Genomic DNA, 20645 nt, shown 5'->3' with positions numbered 1-20645 from the left:
AAACATCTCACGTATTCGAGAAGATTGATTGAACTCATGAGAATAGGCTGTCCTGAGAATAGGCCGAGGGACGCAATGGAGGTACCGGGACAAGTGTCAGATAGGACACACGTTTCACGGTGGGGTGAAATTTGGGGGCTATTTACAGTCATGGCAGAGAGCTAGGGGGCACAAAATGTTTACTTCTTTCTAGAGGGTCGTAACAGAAAATAATTGAGAAGCACTGCCTCAATTTTTCTTTCCTTACCCTGCTATTCTAGACCTTACCTAAATTATCACTATCAGCAGCGGTGGGCTATGAGCCGGAACGCTAAATTGCGCTCACTGCGGCGGCTCATTAGTTCTTGCGGGACCAGCACGATTTTGCTGCTGCACCTGTGAAGGAAGCAAAATCGTTCATGGAGCCACAGCTGCGCCCGTGTTTCGGCGAGGTTTTACCTGCAGTTCCGTGCACGATTTTGCTACTTATTTATTTATTTAATTTATTTATTGGATTTGTATGCTGCCCCTCTCCGTGGACTTGGGGCGGCTAACAACAGTAATAAAAACAGCATATAACAATCGAATATTAAAACAGTTAAAACCCTTATTATAAAACCAAACATACATACAGACATACCATGCATAAAATTGTAAAGGCCTAGGGCGAAAGGGTATCTCAGTTCCCCATGCCTGGTGGCAGAGGTGAGTTTTAAGAAGCTTACGAAAGGCAAGGAGGGTGGGGGCAATTCTAATCTCTGGAGGGAGTTGGTTCCAGAGGGCCGGGGCTGCCACAGAGAAGGCTCTTCCCCTGGGTCCTGCCAAGCGACATTGTTTAGTTGACGGGACCCAGAGAAGACCCACTCTGTGGGACCTAACTGCACTAGGATTCGTGCAGCAGAAGGCGGTCCCTGAGATAATCTGGTTTGGTGCCATGAAGGGCTTTATAGGTCATAACCAACACTTTGAATTGTGACCGGAAACTGATCGGCAACCAATGCAGACTGCGGAGTGTTGGTGTAACATGGTGCAGCAGCAAAATCACACTGGTCCCGCAAGAACTTACGAGCCGCGGAGGCGAGTGCAATTTAGCATTCCGGTTCATAGCCCACCACTGACTATCTGATATATTATATGAAATGATACAAATTACATTCATGTGTGGGTAATGGTCTTGTAATTCTGAATAGTTCTTCCCCACTCTCTCTCTTATGTGTGTGTGTGTGTGTGTGTGTGTGTGTGTGTGTGTGTGTGTGTGTGTTACTGCGATCAAATCTTATTTCTCTCCAGGGATCAGATATTAACACAAAGACATCCATTGACAAATCTCAGTAATTATCAGATGATTCACAATGATTATAAAACAAGAAATCCGATCCAATTTCAAGGCTGCCTGGGTGTGCCTTTTCAACTGCTCAAAGCAGGTTCTGTTCTACTTTGTTATTTAGCACAAACGCTCTCATCCTTCTATTTTTTCATGTATACTTTTAGCTCTTATTGATGTTAGAAGAGCTCCACCTGGGCTTAATGTTAAGGATAACTAGACACCTCAGGAAATAGAAAATGAAGTATTAGTAGCAGCAGTAGTAATATTGATTTCCACCATGGGCTACACAGACTGAAATCATTATTAGGAGCTATGGACTGGAATGTATTGCAACTCATTTTAAGTGACTAGTTCAGCCTTTACTGCAACAGTTGCTTGTTGTTATAAGGCTTTCTCAGTTTAGGTTCTGTTGACTATGTCCAGATTGGGGGGAACGGCAATTGTAGTTTTTATATTCTTTCTGAGAATCATCAGAAATCTCTTTAAAACTACCCTAGACACGCATACAGACTGGGAGGAACTTCACTCAGCAGTAGTGACTGTGAAAGAGATCTTGGAGTCTTGGTGGATATTGAACTAAATATGAGCCAGCAATGTGCAGCATCAACTAAAAAAATCCAACACAATCTTAAGCTGCATCAACAGGGAGCCAACACTCTATAATGCTCTAGTCAGACCTCACCTGGAGTATTGCATTCAGTTCTGGTCACCACACTTCAAAAGAGACATAGAAAGTCTTCTTTTTAAAAAAAAAAAATTTATTAATTTTTGACAAGTTTAATATACACATAACATAAAACAGTGCATAGTGAAATGTGCCCACCACCCTGACACAAACACACACCCCACCAACCAATCGGGGGTGTTTCTTATATAATCCACTTGACCCAAGAGCAATATATCTATTTACATATTATAGAGTGATTCCAATTTATTTCTTGTAGCTTGGTCTCGGATTCTGCTCATCATATATCGTCTTGCCTTGTCCCACCGTCCCATCAGTTGTCTCAGTTCAGTTTCATTATCCAAATTTATCCTTTTATCCATAATTTCAAATTGAATATGGCCCACCATGTACCTATACCAATTTTGCATTGTCCATTTTGTCGCATCCTTCCAACCCAAAACTATTACTGCCTGAGCGCTTTCTATTGCTGCTTGTTTTATTTCTCTAAATTCTCCCATCGCATTACTTTTAACTAGTACTGCCATTTCCTTAGTGATTGTCCATTGTATATTTAGCAATTCTATTGATATCCTCTTTCACTTTTTGCCAAAATTCCTGCACTATCAGGAATTCCCAAACCATGCATAAACACTCCTTTATCTTGACACCCATGCCAACAATTCCCCCTGACATTCTGCTGAAAGTGTGCGAGTTGAACGGGAGTAAAATACCACTTATGTAATATTTTCCTTCTCATTTCCCTGATTCTTGTATTTTTAAAGAGACATAGAAAGTCTGAAAAAGGTACAGAAAAGAGCAACCAAAATGATAAGGGGACTAGAAACCAAGTCATACAAAGAGAGGTTGCAGGAACTGGGCATGGATAATCTAGTGAAAACAAGGGCCAGGGGTGACATGATAGCAGCATACAGGTACTTAAGGGGTTGCCGTGGAAAGGAGGGGTCACACTATTTTCCAGGGCACCAGTAGGCCAGACAAGGAACAACAGATGGAAGCTGACCAAGGAGAGATTCAACCTAGAAATAAGGAAAAACTTCCTGACTGTCAGAGTGATCAACCAGTGGAACGGCCTGACAGCGGAGGTTGCGAATGCCCCAACTCTGGACATATTCAAGAGGAGATTGGACTGCCATCTGGCTCGGGAGGTGTAGGTTTTCCTGCTTGAGTGGGAGGTTGGATTTGATAACCTGCAAGGTCCCTTTCAACTCTATTTTTTAAAAAAAAGAAAAAAGAAGTAGCTGGATAATCAGAATATTTTATTTATTTATTTTATATATCAAATCTGGAGACTGCTCACCTAACTCACAGATGAACTTATACGGTGGCTTCTGGAAGACTTATATCGGCTAGAGTCAACACTGAGAGCCATTGCTTCTCAGAATCTGCTGCCTCGTTGCAGTGACAAGACCAGTTTAAATTCTAAAACGTATTGGCTGTATTGGCATCTACCACTGTGCCATGATTCTTAATACAGATTGAATAGCCTGGTTCGTGGTTAATGGGTTTGACCTAAGTCAGTAATAAACAAATGGTTATTATGGTGTAAGATGATGTCTACACCCATCCTTTGTGTTCACATTTGAAACATGGGAATGCCGGGAGAATTCTCCATCCTTTTTTGTCTGCTGGCTGGCAGATAACATAGATCTATTAGATATAATAGCTATGATCTAAATCTTCATCTATTTATCTAAGTGGTACCACCAAATAACTGACCATTTCATGAATCTTTTTATGACCTTCAGTTTCTGTTGTTATTTCCTACTTCCTGCTTCCTTATTCTTCCTTTATCTTAACGTTAAGCAGAATAAAAACAAAAATAAACACTTGCCCCATATTTTTTTAAATCAATCCACTAATGTACACATTTAAGTTTGCTTACAAAACATGTACAAAACTGCAGGATTACAAGTAAGTTTGGTTTTAGAGGATTTCTTACTAGAAATGGGGAAAAAATCAGTCCCATTGTGATCAAAAATGATGTTTCAATTCAATTTAGCACAGAAAAATTTGGGATTAAATTGGAACTTCTGAATGGTGGCTAATGATCAGCAGAATGGCTAAGCATACAATACAGAACCATTGGAAGAATTTTAAATAGCGCAAAATCCTTATTTAAAAGTGTGTGAAATCATTAAGTTTTTTTGTGTATGATGACTGTATGTATGTTTTTATATATTGGGGTTACTTGTTTTTAGACTTTTTAAAATGTATTATTGTTATTTTAGATTCCAACTATTAGATTTGTTATTACAGTGATCCCCCGCTCGTTGCGAGGGTTCCGTTCCAGGACCCCCCGCAACAAGCGGGTTTTCGCGAAGTAGCGCTGCGGAAGTAAAAACACCATCTGCGCATGTGCAGATGGTGTTTTTACTTCCGCAGCGCTAGCGAGGAGCCGAAGATTGGGGGCGGCGCGGCTGTTTTAAAACATCGCCGCCGGCATGGGGGGCTTGCCAGCACCCCCCGGACCCCAAACCCGGGTTTGGGGGGCTGCTAGGAAGCCCCCCATGCCGGCGGCGACGTTTTAAAACAGCCGCGCCGCCCCCAATCTTCAGCTCCTCGATAGCGGGCAGGCAGGCGGCGGACAAGCCGTTCGCTGGCGCCGCTCGCTCGCGCTTCCCAGCTGAGTCCTGAAGCGAATTCGCTTCAGGACTCAGGTGGAAAGCGGCGAGAATGAACGGCGTGGGCGCGGGACGCGCGAGCGGGCGGCGGACAAGCCGTTCGCTAGCGCTCGCTCTCGCCACTTTCCAGCTGAGTCCTGAAGCGAATTCGCTTCAGGACTCAGGTGGAAAGCGGCGAGCGCGAGCGCTAGTCTCGCACGTCCCGCGCCCACGCCGTTCATTCTCGCCGCTTTCCAGCTGAGTCCTGAAGCGAATTCGCTTCAGGACTCAGGTGGGAAGTGGCGAGAATGAACGGCGTGGGCGCGGGACGCGCGAGCGGGCGGCGGACAAGCCGTTCGCTAGCGCTCGCTCTCGCCGCTTTCCACCTGAGTCCTGAAGCGAATTCGCTTCAGGACTCAGGTGGGAAGCGGCGAGAATGAACGGCGTGGGCGGGCGAAGGGCGGGCGGCAGCGAGGAGTTTGCGTGGGCGGTGGGGAAACTCCTTGCTGAAGCCCGCCGCTCGTCCTCCCGCCAGCAAGAGGGGGAAGACCCAGGGAAGCCGCCCAGCAGCTGATCTGCCGGGCGCCATCTACGCATGCGTGCCCATAGAAAAAAGGGCACGCATGCGCAGATGGTGTTTTGACTTTCGGGTTCAAAAATCGCAAATTACCCTGTTCGCAATGGTCGGGGACGCAATAACCGGGGGATCACTGTATATATTGTTTTTATCATTTCTGTAAGCCGCCCCAAGTCTACGGAGAGGGGCAGCATACAAATTTAATAAATAATAGTAATAATAATAATAATAATGATAATAATAATAATAATAATAATAATAATAATAAAATTGGATGGAAGAATTTTAAAAAAAATCAGGGTTGGTAACTCTGCATTTCCATTAAGAAATACTCATTTCTATAAACCACCTTAATCTACCCTTCTGATGATTTCAATTTTGCATAATCCATCAGCCAAACATCTGGGGTTACTAAAGTTCAGCTTCCAAATCACTGGAGGGCACCAGATTTCGAACTACCATTCTAAACCATCCATTAAACATGTACCTAAAACAGAAATTGGCAGAAAATCAAAAGCAGCTGATTCTCTCTAATGGAAAAAAAAGTTTCTTTTAATGTTGAAAGTGCAAGTGAGTAAAACCACCCATGAGCTCTGTCAAAGTCAACTGGTCTATGCAAACAGACTTCTCTCGCTTGACAAGAGAAAATGGGAAAGATTACTTAGGTTGCCTATGCAGTATTTCAGACTAACAAAATAGTCATGCCCTGCTTTAGAAGTCTATACAAATGAGAAGCATGCATGTCTACTAGACAGCATTGTAATTTTAAAGGGCCAAATCCAATGCAGGCCTTTACAAACATGGTATTAGGTGTCAGTCTTGATATTTGATAGAGAGAAAAAATGAGAAATTCTAAGATGGATCCATCCTTTTACTAAAAATGTCCGCTCATAAGTAGGAGGATCTCAGTGACCCCATTTTAATAGAGCCACTTTATTTGATTAGTGATTTTGGAGGCTCAGAGCTCCAAATCTCTACTAGCTGCAGGTGAGCAAAATGTTGAGAAAATATCTGGATTCTTTATCCATCCATCTCCACAATTCCTGGGGGTTGCAGTTTATCATTTATTTACTACGGAGAGGGGCGGCATACAAATCTAATACGTTGTTGTTGTTGTTGTGGTTGTGGTTGTTGTTGTTGTTGTTGTTGTTATTATTATTATTATTATTATTATTATTATTATTATTATTATTATTATTATTGCAATGCATTGAAATAAATGCCAGGCAAAACAATTCTATTAATCCACTTCTAGCATTGAAAGGAGAAGGGCTGCTAAAAGAACAATCCCCATTTTTACTGCCCTACTGTTCTTTTAGGGAGCCTTTTTCCTCCTCGACTTCCACAGACTACAGTACAATGGAAAGAATTACAAACTTTATTGAGTTGCCATAGAGATGAGCCAGATGAGCCATTTCAGCAGGTGTTAGGAAAAACAATGACATTTTGCAAGTAGCAATAGGCACACCCACTGCAGCTCATCCTTTCCCCCCTTGTTCCACTAGTAGAACAACTCTGTTGTTAGATCATTTGGTCAGCTTGCTGGGGAATTATTCACAGCTTGGTTCATTCTGATATACTTTCACAGCTTGGTTCATTCTGATATACTTTGATATACAAAGCAACATGCTTTCCTATAGCCCCTTAGCCTGCATTTTGTAAAACTTGGATCAAACACTAACCCCCACACAATTTCAAGTTTACTTTTCTTAGGAGAGACAGGAAGATTGTCAGGCCCAGCCCAAGAGCAACATAGAACACTCAAGCCAGAATTCAGTTCTTTATTTCCTTAAGCACAACAGACAGAATCTTGCCAGACTAAACTTCATTAGTATCACTCCAGTTGATTTACCCTGGGAGATTCAAGGGAACAACTATCCTATCTCGTTCCCTCTGTTTCCTATCCAGCTCTGGGCTAGGTTGCTTCTTATCTCTCTCCTTCCCTCCTTGGAATGTGCCTCCACTTTCCTGGGACCCTGCTGCTTTACTGTAGACCAAGGGTAGGCAAAGTTGGCTCTTCTATGACTTGTGGATTTCAACTCCCAGAATTCCCGAGCCAATCATACTAGCTTAGGAATTCTGGGAGTTGAAGTCCACATGTCATAGAAGAGCCAACTTTGCCTACCCCTGCTGTCGACCATCACAAAGACAGCTTGAGGTCTCAAGGCCTAATGTGGCATTTACAAGCTTTGAAAATTCGTTTACAAGTTACTATCTGTTCTGTCTGGGTGCCCCCAGACTTCAACACCAACTGAAAAAAGCAGCCAGACACGCTGGTAAAAGCAAAGGCACTTTATAGTTGGAAAAACAAACACAGAGAAAAACCTGTTCTTCCCAACAGACAGGCTATGAGGCTTCACAGCAGAGTCATGACGGCCAGACAATACAGCAGACTTCTTGCTGGCACACACACCACTGTAGAGAATAAGACCCACGTCTTTCCCCCCAAGGTTTCAGCCTTCAGGGCCACAAGCCAGAGTCAGAAACGCCAAAGATCACAGCCAGGTCCCAGGACTCCCAAAGATAATACTCCACAATACAGGAAGGGTGGGTCTGCCTTTACAGCCTTTCTGGGGAGAACCACACCCAAACCCAGCTGTTGCCTATTTAGGGCTGGAAATACCTGGCTAATTGTCCCCTTCGTTGTGCTGCTCTTCTCTGCCTGAGATCGATGATGGCTTGTGCATTTTCATCCAAGGACTCCAGGCTGCTTGCTGGGGAGAGCTCCACCCCGGGGGACTCAGGCTGTTCTCCCTCTCCCTCGGCCTGATATTCCTCCTCCCCGTCTGCCTGTGCCTCCTCCTCCTCCTGTTCCTCATCCTCCCCCTCTGAGCATGGAGGCGGCAGAGGTTCAGCCGTTCCCTGAGGAGCCTCAGACGGAATCACAACACTATCTAATTGTAACTTTAAGGTGAAAGCTTATCATATTTAAATAGCTTCAATTTAATTCCAACCAAGTTGTCAACAAATTTAGATTTTACCCTATTCATGGCCACTAGTTCTTTGCTTTCCTATTTCTTTGGAGTACCAAAAGTCTAACGTTACAATTGTTTTCAACAGAACTTATTCATGGTGCTGAGACTTTTAAGCTCTTAATTGTTTGGGTGGAAACCAACCTTCACTGGATTCAGATAGGGGATTTATCTTCCGGTTTGTGGTAGATTGGGACTGCTGTGTAAGGGACCTTTGATCATATTGCACAATAGGTCATTGTCTAGGCATCTTGAAGATACCTCGAGAGACATTTAGAAGCCAGAGGCTCTGGAGCTTTGCAAAATTACTGGAAGAGAAGCAACTGAGACATGTTGGGAACATATTGGATGTTTTGTTACATGCCTTAAGAAGACTGGAGCCTTTTTCAAATCTTTTTTTTTCTCCCACTCACTGGTGATTTATAATGCTAACATTATCCAATCGTTGTCATGCTGCAATGAGGACAAACTTTATGTTTGTTCAATGATGACCAGGTAAAGCCATAAAGATATGAAAGTGCCTGTAAGTGGGGGACTGGCCTAACATCAGCCCTGGCTTTTATGTACCTGTCTGCTTTCCAGCTGTTTACTCCTTGTGGTTGTAAATCTAAGTGAAATCTTTCAGAAATCTTGTCTTTCTTTGGAACAATCTCTGTTCTAAAAGAGTGATCCTCTTGTTTTTTAAAAAAGCTGTTTGCTCGTTTGAAAAATGTCAGACCTAACCTTTTCAAACAATTCAAGCAAGAAGCAGAAGATTAGAATGTGAAGGACTGGTCTTCCTTTTCTAGAACCCACAATTTAGCATTGCAGGATTGCTAATGGGAATGTGAACATGCTTATAATCACATTTGAATGTTGCAGGGATCCTGCCTTCTTTTGTCCCATTCATTCTGAAGGATGTGCTTTGTTCATCATTTTGGAGGGTATCTTCCATTCAGTGTTGACTCCCTGGCTCTGCGAGTCCCAACATTTCTCTTGGCAAGATTTCAGGAGCGGTTCACCATTGCCCACCTGCCATGGCTGAGATGAAGGGACTGGCTGAAGGTCACCAGCTGGCCTTGCACCTAAGGCAGGACTAGAACACATGGAATGCCACTTTCTAGCTTGGTTTCTTACTGCTATCCAAGCTGGCTCTTTTGTTTGCCATGCAGAGTGACTTTGGCCCCACAGCTTATGAGTCTCTTTCTAAATAGAGTTGGAATTAACCCAACTGGGTTTTTGCTTTTAAAAATCGGCTGCTTAATACCACAATTGATACTTTTTAAAATAAGAGATAGGGAAGAAAATCTAATACTTTCTGGTGCAGGACAAATTTTACTGTCTAAGGCAAGAACAAAACAGCACTTGTCCTTTGTGGTTTATAGGTGACTGGACTGGACTCTTGGTTGAATCTTAATTCAGTTTTGTATGATATTGTTTCATTGCCTAAATATCAAAGCCGAGTGGGTTAGATTAAGAGAGCTGTGGCCAATTGTGTCACATGCCCTGTTCTATCCCCTTGCACCTTGCTTCTGTCCCCACCACCATTGTCCTTTGCCAACAAAGATACCATTTGTCTGAAATGGTATAGGATTTCCTGGTTGAGCAGGGGATTGGACTAGAAGATTTCCAAGGTCTCTTCCAACTCTGTTATTCTGTTATGGTTAATTTAAAAAGCATGCCTCCTGAAGTTTTGAATTCTCCAACACTGGAAGTTTTTAAGAAGATGTTGGATAACCATTTGTCTGAAGTAGTGTAGGGTTTCCTGTCTAAGCAAGGAGTTGGACTAGAAGACCTCCAAGGTCCTCTGTTGTTGTTGTTGTTGTTGTTAATAATAATAATAATAATAATAATAATAATAATAATAATAATAATAATAATAATTTGAAATGCCAAATGGTCAAACCATCAAGTGCCACCAGCCAGAAGCCTACAGATACTTGGGCATCTTGCAACTGGATAATATCAAGCATTGTCATGTGAAAACTGTGATCAGCAAAGAGTACATCCAGAGGACCAGAAAAATGTTGAAGAGCAAACTGAATGGTGGCAACACTATCAAGGCTATAAATACTTGGGCCATACCTGTCATTAGATACACAGCTGGCATAGTGAACTGGACTCAAGCAGAGCTGGACAACTTGGACAGGAAAACCAGAAAATTAATGACGATCCATCATGCACTACACCCTCGCAGTGACATTGACAGGCTGTATTTACCAAGGAAAATAGGCGGCAGAGGACTTTTGCAAGTGAAGCAGACAGTGGAAGAAAAGAAGCATGCATTAGCTGACTATCTGAAGGAGAGCAAAGAGTCAGCATTGATGGAGGTCAACAATAGGAAGCTTCTCAAGGTGAAGCAAACCAAGGACCAGTATAGAAAAACTGTAACTCAATGTCGTATGGACAGTTGGCGGAACAAAGCATTGCATGGCCAGTTCTTGGAGAAGATTGAAGGCAAAGTGGATAAAGAAAAGACCTGGTCATGGCTTACAAGTGGAACACTCAAAAAGGAGACAGAAGAAACAATCGATCACATACTCAGCTGCTGCAAAAAGATCGCACAGACTGACTACAAGCATAGACATGATGCTGTGGCACAGATGATCCACTGGAACTTATACTGGAACTACCATTTGCCAGTGGCAAAGAACTGGTGGGATCATAAGCCCGAAAAAATGGTCGAAAATGAGCAAGCAAAGCTACTGTGGGACTTCCGACTTCAGACTGACCGAATTCTGAAGCATAACGCACCAGACATCACAATCCCAGGGGACAGCAGAATTGAGGAGAAGCAGCTAGAGAAATTAGTGAAATACGAAGATCTAAAAATCGAGCTGCAACGACTCTGGCATAAGCCAATGAAAGTGGTTCCAGTGGTACTTGGCACGCTGGGCGCAGTGCCAAAGGATCTCAGCGGACATTTGAAAACCATCGGAATTGACAAAATCTCCATCTGTCAATTGCAAAAGGCCACTTTACTGGGATCGGCAAACATAATTCGCCGCTACATCACACAGTCCTAGGTGCTTGGGAAGCTCCCGACTGGTGATGAAATACGAAATCCAGCATAGTGATCTCGTTTGCTGTGTTGTATTGATGATGATGATGATGATGATGATGATGATGATAATAATAATAATAATAATAATAATAATAATAATAATAATAATAGGCACATTGCAAAGAGAATGGTGATTTGGTCCCTCTGCCTTCTCTAAATTCTCTTCTTGTAACTCTTCTGTGTCTTTCCACAACTTCTGGGAAGGACCTATTTGATTGTGCAGTTCCTGCCATTTTAGTTCCAGTACATCCTTCTCTAACCCCAGCTGATTCAAAGGAGACAACCAACAATCCTTATGCTCTTTTTTCAAGAGCTAACTGGCCAGTATAATGTGTACTAAAGCTGCCTGCCTTTTGTTCTTAGTGAACATCACTATTATTAAGAATCCAAGTCTTTACTATGTATAGCAAGGTCAAAGCACTAAAAGGGAGCTGGAAAAACAAAGGAAAAAGGAAAAGGAAAGAACCGAACAATTAGTTCTAAAATAAACCCTAAATTGAGTCAGCCTTTCCAGAACATATCACACCCAGTAAAAGACCTAATGCTTAGGTCATAGTCAAATCAAATTCTAATCCACATCTAGACTTCCTTGTCTCTATATCGATGGATATTTCTACTCCAGGTTTCTTTTTAAAAGCCACCTGAGAGAGGAATCTTCTGTTCCTGACAGGCTCCTCAGATTTTGATATTGGTAGGGTTTAGATATCCTTGTTCATTTCTTGATTAATCAGATTAGATTGACAAGACAGGCTTTTCTCCTTTAGCTCTTACAATGTCTGAACCGTGTTCACTACAGTAGGCCAAACTAGGTTTTCTAATACATTAATGCTCTCATAGCATATAAAAGGAAAGACATCTTTCAAATATTCCATTGAAATAAAAGGGGAAGAAGGAGAAAAAGGAAGTAGAAAGATGAAAGGAGAAGAAAAAGAGTGAGTGGAGGGAAGTAGAAAGGGGGAGAGGATAGATAGATAGATAGATAGATAGATAGATAGATAGATAGATAGATAGATAGATAGATAAAAAGAAAAGAGGACAGTGACTTATCAGATGTAAGTATCAAAAAAAATTCACCCACTCTGATCTGTAGGATTATCTGAAAGAAAACAAAAATTTCATGAAATACCAAGCTCCGGTTTCTTGTGATTTTTCCATTCTTTGCTTTTTGCCCATAATAAAAAACCACTTTCTTCACTCCTCTTTTTCCATCACTACATGACTGATCTGAGGGTCTTAAGCAGCATGATTTATACAAAAAGACATATTTATAAATCCTACAACTAGTAAAAACAAAAAACAAAAGTCAGAGTGATTTATCAGCACTTAGAAGAGTTAGGGGAGTTAAAACAGTTTCTGAACTCTCAGCCCATAGATCATCCAAGGTTGTCAGAAATAGTCCTATTTTTCTCAGAAAACATTTATACAAAGCTTCGGCTGTTGGCCATTTTTGGAAACAGATTGAGAGCTGGGAGGATTATTGTTTTTGCTGATTCACACCAGTAAGCCTTATGTTGAAGTGTCAAAAGGGAGCAGAAATGGCTTTCTCATCATGCAAGAAGTGATGACCTTCTCCCTCCACATTTTTTATTTTTGCATTGAATTTATTTCTTCTATTGGATTTGTGCCCTTCCTTTTTTCTAGATAGGTAGGCCTATGACCTTAGATAAGATAGGGTCTTACCTAACTTCATCAGAGAGTTACCTCAAGATCACTCAGAGAATTCAAATCCCTCTTTACCTTTGAGGCAAAGGTAAAGAGGGATCTGAATTTCCTACTTCATCATCATGACCACTATTCTATCTAGTCTTCTTTCTGGTATCTGACTCCATCCCCATACACAGGGGGCAGATCAAAATTAGCAAAATGGCGGATTAGCACATAGTGATGCAAGCTCAGAGTCTTTGAGCATACATGCAACATTGACAATGAGGGTACGACTTGTCTTGTGATGCTCTATCTATCCCCTTGTCGACTTTGACCCACTTCTGCAGACACTGCAATCTGACACGAAATGTAGATCCAATCTTTCAAGCCCACATTCCATCTTTCCATCCCTTATCTTGTTTTGATAGACATCCTTGGTTGCTTAAGAGGCCCTTCACACAAGAGGACAGTCTGCATGTGGCTCCCAGGCCCCTCTTGGAACTCCTTCTGAGGAGAAGTATTGAAAATACAGGATTGACATGTAATGCCTAAAAATCTGACTATAAACTATAAAATAGACTTAATCTAGTTCTGAAAAAAAGAGGAGGGAAGATAAAGACCTATCTTTCCATCTTGTGGGAGAAGGTGTTATGTGTGAAACAACTTCCACCCCCCTCAAATCAACATTTGGCTTCTATTTTCTAGGCATTCAGAAAAACAGTGAAGACAGACCTTTTTTAAAAAATGTTTTGAATTGCTGATTAACTTTAGTAATAATTTATTTTGTAGCCATTACCTTTTGTACTATGAGTTTCTGAGTATTCCCTATAAATTAGTATTCAAGTCATCGAAAGTTATTTGAACAAATAATAATCAAAAATCACATACTCCTGTCCCCAAACCCAAAGAAATCCCCAAAACCTTCCTCAAAACTGTAAAAATCAAAGTTAAGTAGAACTACATCATATGCATGACCTAGGAATGAGGGGGGGAATGAAAATCTTATATCTGATCATGTATATGTCATGCTTCTACTTATTTTGTGTCATTCTTCTATTCATTGCAGATCTTGACTTTCTCCAAGACAATAAATGTCAACCCAGCAAACAAAAAATGATCTACCTCAGCTAAATCACTTGCCGAATGACATAGAATAAAGAACAAAATTAAAAGCACTGAACATTTTCCAGACTTTCTCTTGGACTGTGAACCTAGTATTATTGGCAGAAGTTCTTTAAGATCTTCTGCCAGCATCTTGTTTCCCATGCCAGTTGATCTGTGGCTGCACTGTATTATTTGGATGGGGAGAACACCATGCAGAATTGTTAGTCTCAATAATGGACATACTGTTTCCTTAACTCAGCCTTCCTGATCTGGTGCGGTCCAGATGTGTGGAATATCAATTCCTGTAATTCCCAGCCAATGAAATCATGAATGTAACAGAGGATTACTAAAGGCACTGACACAAACACAGTTGAATCAATGCGCATCAGAGCATTATGCAGGGATGTGTAAGTCCTGATCAATGGGAGCTCTGTATATAAACATTGAGTTGAATGGCTCGTATAGTCGAGTTGTAGAAGGCTGAGTGACTGCTGGGTGGCCTCAAAAGAGATAGAGAAAACTCTAGGGCTATGAGGTGGATTTTTGCAGCCTGGATTTGCTAACCATAGCATTGACTTAAGCATAGAAACATAGAAGATTGACGATAGAAAAAGATCTCATGGTCCATCTAGTCTGCCCTTATACTATTTCCTGCAGAAGTGTCAAACTCAAGGCCATGGGGCCTGATTGGCCTGTGGGGTGCTAAGATCTGACCCACAGGGCCACCTGAACACAGCGAAGGACTGACCCGCCAGGGAAAATGGAGCTCAGGAAAACTTTGCTCAGATTTAACAAATAGCTTCTTGGTACAATGTTTTATCATTATGAATTTTTATTGCAGAATATAATATCCAATTAATTCTTTTTGTCAGGAGCACTGCATTCAGAATTCTGTGTCTTCCGTGCAATGGACTTTAAGTCTTTATATTCTTACGATTTCTGCATCTTAACTGGGATGTATATTTGTTTAGCATCAGGAAGGAAACATGTAACTTTTTAAAGGTTTTGGCACACCAGGTCACAATTCATTTCAATGTATTGCGTCACAGGTTAGAACAGCTGCATCCGTGGGAGGGAGGGGGCTTTTTCATTCTATAGGTCAGAGGTGGCAACTATGGCCCCTTCACAAATTGTGGACTCCAATTCCCAGAATTCTGCGAGTTTTGCTGAAAGGACCTCCCTTTACTTGCTTGGAAGATAGGATAAAAGCATAGCCAGTTCTATAGTGTGATGGCTAGTACTTGACTTTAAATCTAGCAATCTGGTTTCAAATCTTGGTGGAACCTCCTTTTTATTTATTTTTTAGTTTTTATTTATTTATTTATTATCATCATCATCATCATTTATTAATTATTTCCATGGGCACATCGGGAAGGTTCCCTTTTGCCCCCAGAGATGGAGGGTCCTTTTATTGCTTTATTTTTTCCCCACTAAGAAAGCATTAAAAAGACCCAACCCCCTTTTATTATATAAAGAAGCATGATGATGATGATGATGATGATGATAATTTTTTAAAAAAATTAAAAAGGAGGTTCCACCGAGATTTGAACCTGGATTGCTAGATTCAAAGTCCAGAGTGCTAACCATTATACTATAAAACCAGCGATGCTTCTGCCCTCTTCCAAGCAGTTAAAGGGAGATCAGGAAGAAGTATATGTGACGTCAAAGCTCCGCCCCCGGAATTCCATCGTGGGGTTTCCCAGCTCCTTTTGCTTGCAGCGCGGCAAGCAAAAGGAGGTGGGGAATGCCACGATAGGATTCCCCACTCTCCTCCTGGGCGGTGGCGTTTTGCAGTGTTTGAGCGAATCCGAACCCGAACTTTGCCCAAAGTTTCAAAAAAATTCAGGTTCGGTGTCACGAACAGCATGAAATTTGGTACGAACACGAATTGTGCGAGTTGTGTCCAATGCTAGTAGAGAGGTAAGCTCCCAGAATCTCACAGCCAGCATGCTCTAAGACAGGGGTCTCCAACCTTGGCCACTTGAAGACTTATGAACTTCAACTCCCATAATTCCTCAGTTGGCAAAGCTAAGGAATTCTGGAAGCAAAGCTGGCTGAGGAATTCTGGGAGTTGAAGTCCACAAGTCTTCAAGTGGCCCTGCTCTAAGACATTCATGAACTTCAGAAACACTGCTAAAGTCAAGTATTATAAAATGCATGAGACAAAAAAAAAAACAGGAAACAAATCCAGAAAACCCTAATTGGTTTCAGCCTCTGCACTACGTCAGGGATTATTACTGGAATGGTTCTGTAGCCTCATGTTAATATTGCAGTTTACTTTGTAAGGGGACAGATATGGTTTTTGATGCCATGTTTATTTTTGCATTTTCTCAAACATTTAGTTACGGGATGGTATTGGAATGAGTAACCCAAGATGAGACACCGAGAAAACATATGTGCTGTTAAAAAAGATTGCACTGAAAAATTCACCAATATGACTTTTCTCTTATAATGATAGAAAACTGGCAAGCAGCGATGCCCATTCTCTGTCTCTTCTAAGTATCTGTTTAAGAATAGTGCCATCTTCTACAACAGGGGTGTCAAAGTTGATTTCATTGAGGGCCACATCCGGGTTTTGTTTGACCTTGGGGGAGGGGCAGAGTGGGTGTGGCCAGGGTGGACATGGCCAGCTTGACATCGCTCATGTCCAGAGCACCTGTGGTGGTGCATGCGCTCTGCCAGAAAAAATGGGCTCCTGAGCTCTGTTTTCAGCTGCAATGGCCTCTGCGTGCACTTTTCCTGAGCTCCATTTTCCCTGGAGGGTCAGTCCTTCGCTGTGTTCAGGTGGCCCTGTGGGTCAGATCATAGCACCCCACAGGCCAATCAGGCCCCATGGCCTTGAGTTTGACACTTCTGCTTTAGCACAACTCAATAATATCACCTAATATCTGCATGGGGCCATGGTCATGTGACCAGCATGACTAAATGCCAAAGATGCACAGAACGCTGTTACCTTTCCACCAAAGGTGGCCTCTATTTTTCTACTTTCATTTTTTACATGCTTTTGAACTGCTATTTTGGCAGAAGCTGGGACAAGTAACGGGAGCTCACCCCGTTGCACGGCACTAGGGATTCGAACCTCTGAACTCCCAATCTTTTGATCAACAAGCTCAGTATCTTAGCCACTGAGTCACTATGCCCCTTTGATCTAAAGCGTATTAAAAATGATTTGGACATGTTTTCCCCCTTAGTCTATACTAATGACAATAGAGGCTTTTTTTTCCTTTTTTCTTTTTGAATAAAATAGTTTTTATCAAGTCATAGCAAATGAAAAAGAAAAGGACCTTCACCTGGTTTTTCACAATTCTAAGAAAGCTCAGTTTTTTAAAAATCTAAGTAAGAGAACTGCATATTAAATGTAATCCTACCTACCCCCACTGTATGGTAGGGCCCATTTATCCAACCGGGCTAAGCCCAATTTGACTGCTCTTGACATCTTATGGACGACTATGAATCGAATGAGTTCATGGTGATGGGCCATCTGCAGTTCCACTAACTCGGTTAGGAGGGTGGCTGGAATCCCCCCCAATGAGAGACACGCCTACTTGTTGGAATTGGATGGGATTGGCTAAAGGTCTTGTATTGATTCCCAATTTTTCTACTACTGTTTTGCTGATCAGGCACCTTGAGCAACCCATATCTATCAGGGCATCCACTTCCCCCGTGCCTGTCACTTTCATTTTTGTGTACTTTAATCTAAACAGCATCCCATCAGTTCAAAATTTATCTGCAGTAAAATAGAACACAGTGTCTGGGTTCTAAATCAATTTCTTCAAACTATTCTGCGCAAGGGTGGTGGCTCTGCAAAAAGTTGCAAAATCATGGCATAGGAATCTGTTATCAGGAATGAATGCTGAATGTTAGCATAAAGCAAAGCAGGTGAAATTAGGAGATACAATCACAAATCAGTGAAACAAAGTAAGGTCAACATCTGTTGTGGTTAGCTCTGGCCCTGCTCCTGCCCCAAGGACTGTGAATGTGGGGGAGACATCTACATGCTGCAGGCCTGTTTTGCCCCCCCCCCCCCCCCGGTGGAATCTGCTGATGAAGGCTCCTCTGACCAAGAAGACATGAGTGACAGAGAGGAGGAGAGTGGGGCAGACAGCTCAGAAGGAGATCAATTATCTAGCTCCTCCTTGGATTCAGAACAAGAGTTAATGATACAGCCACACATGAGGAGAGCGATGCATAGGCAACAACAACTGAGAGATTATTATCAAAGAAAATGAGGCCACCTGTGGTTGGTTGGGGCTGTGGTAATTAGTGAGGCTGCTATAAATAGCAGCCTGTGGGTTTGGCCATTGTGGAGGATTATCTGATCATTGTGTTTCGTGACTACTTTACTGACTTTGACTTTTTGTGTGCTGATTTTCCCCCGCTTTGAAACTAAACCAGAGCAAAGTGTGTTTCACTTTGTGAAAGAAGGAGGACTGTGAATTGCCTCACAGCTGCAAGCTAAGTATCACAGAACTGATAAGGGACTTGTACAAATTACCAGTTTGTTTGGAGACGAGTGCTCTTTGCTATACCAAAAGAGGGCTTGGTTTAAGTGAATTTTCATTATAAAGAACATTGTTTTGAATTTTCAAACGTGTGTGTGTCTGAAATTTGTACTTGTGAATTTTTGGGAGGATTCTACCAGAGAGCCCGACAGAACAACATCCAGGAATCCCTTGCTCAAAAAGCATCTGTAAGAAGCTGAAGTAATGGAGACTGCGTTTGGATTTGTTAATTCTTGGCACTTGATTGAGTTTTTTACAAGACATGCATAGGGTTAGGAGACATCTCCCGCAGCTATAGCTACTCTGGTTCCAGCTTGTTCTGATTTGACTTAACTGTTTTCACTTGGCTGATTTAGTTGACTGAAAACTTTCCACCTTTGGTTTTCTATCTTTACTCAAATCTTTGTTCTTATGGACTTTGGGGCATCCAAGTCTCTCCCCTCACCACCCCCTTGGGTCAGAAATAAGCTGATTGAACTCCTCCAATGCAGTTTCCAGATCAGATGGCAATTCATCTTGAATTTCATCCTTCAAAGTTGTCAGAGTGATGTTTGAAACCAACAGAAGATGGTCTCAAAAATGTACCCCAGATTTTTTTTAAAAAATTTAACTTTCATGATCTCCAGTTGCCTGTGTCCAGGGATCTGGAGACTTATGGTTCAAAACGTCTAGAGGGCATAAAAACACTCACTCTTCATAATATAGCCAAGAAGTTATTGTTAGGAATAACTTCCGGACTGTTTTGACATATCTGCTGACTTCCAAAATGGGATGTGCACAGTCGCATAATCATTTTTTTTTTTAAATGGCATGTGTTAAACATTTGAGCATATAAAACGAGACACTCAGCAAAAGTATTAAATAAAAAGCCTTAGCTCTTGCAAGTTATTTGAACATTTTCTTTCTGTGTAGGCATAAATCGCAGAGAAGAATGAGTAATGCCTCAGCCCTGCCCCCACCTGATATTATAGTTCCAAAAAATGATGACTAATAAAGGAATAAATAGCACATCTGCTGGGATCATCAAAGCAGAGTCAAGAACTTTATAATTGCATTCTTAAGTACCCATTGAACACACCGGGGTTTATTTCTGGGCAAATATGCTCACTATTCAGCACAGGCTATGTGATTTTCCATGCAGGTAGAAGAGCTACGACAATAAACAATATGAGTACATTTTATCATGCTTCTTTGTTCCTATATTTTTCAGGAGCTGTAAGTGATGGTTATTTCTGACTTTTTTAGTTTTTAAGTTAGTATTTTCCACATGGAATAATCACTTTCTTATTTCTCTTACAGCTTTTACAATATCAATAGAACTTAATTTCTGATGGCATAGAGAAGGAGCCAGTATATTCAAAAGTAAATTATTATAAAGCAGTGGTAACAGTCAAGAAAGAATGGAGGGGATTTCTTTCACTGATGGAAGCATCTCATGAATAGAAATCCACTCTTTCAGCAGGAACAATTCAAGTTCCTAAACGTTTATGCTTTTTGCTAGGACAGGAATGGACAACCCGTGACCATCCAGATGTTGTGGGGCACAACATTCTATCACTGTTATTCATGCTGGCTCGGACAGCAGACTTAAGCTATTATTTGCTGTCCAGAATGATATAGCTGAGCAAACCAAGAAGCAGTTGCCACTAATTTTGATTTATTTCTGAGTACCATTTATGGCTTAATTCCATGTCTGCTTAAGTCGTAAATCATTAGTGCCAGTGAGCCATTGGGGCTCTTTTGAATGCCAATAGATATAACTTTAGGAAGCTGTATTCAACTCTCAGCTCAGCAGTGGTTGTCTTGGGAAATGGTTTGTTGGCCTTAATTCCCCAGCTGCGATATTAAAGATTTATTTTATAATCCTGTTAGCCAAAGGAGCTGTAACAGAGAACTCAGGCATGAAAAACTAAGCAGTGTTTGATCTTAAAAGGTCTGTTTTTCCTTATTCCGTGTGATTAAAATTCTTTGTAGGAAAACTGCTCGGAGTGAACATCCATTTTTCTCAAGAAAGCCCTGCTGAAATTAAAAAGTCCTTACCTTCTAGTTCTAGTAGTCTGTTCTAGTTGCTTCACCATTGTTGCTTGCTGTTATCACTTTGCGACACATAGAGTAACGAACCACAATGCTTATTATCATCTTCTCCCCAGTTGTGCTTTTCTGTATTTCACTTCCTTTGAAGTTTAAAATTGCTGTAACAAGCAGCTGT

This window comes from Erythrolamprus reginae, chromosome 1 (assembly GCF_031021105.1).
Source record: "Erythrolamprus reginae isolate rEryReg1 chromosome 1, rEryReg1.hap1, whole genome shotgun sequence".
Lineage (NCBI taxonomy): Eukaryota > Metazoa > Chordata > Lepidosauria > Squamata > Dipsadidae > Erythrolamprus > Erythrolamprus reginae.
Note: the sequence above shows the minus strand (reverse complement) of the source record.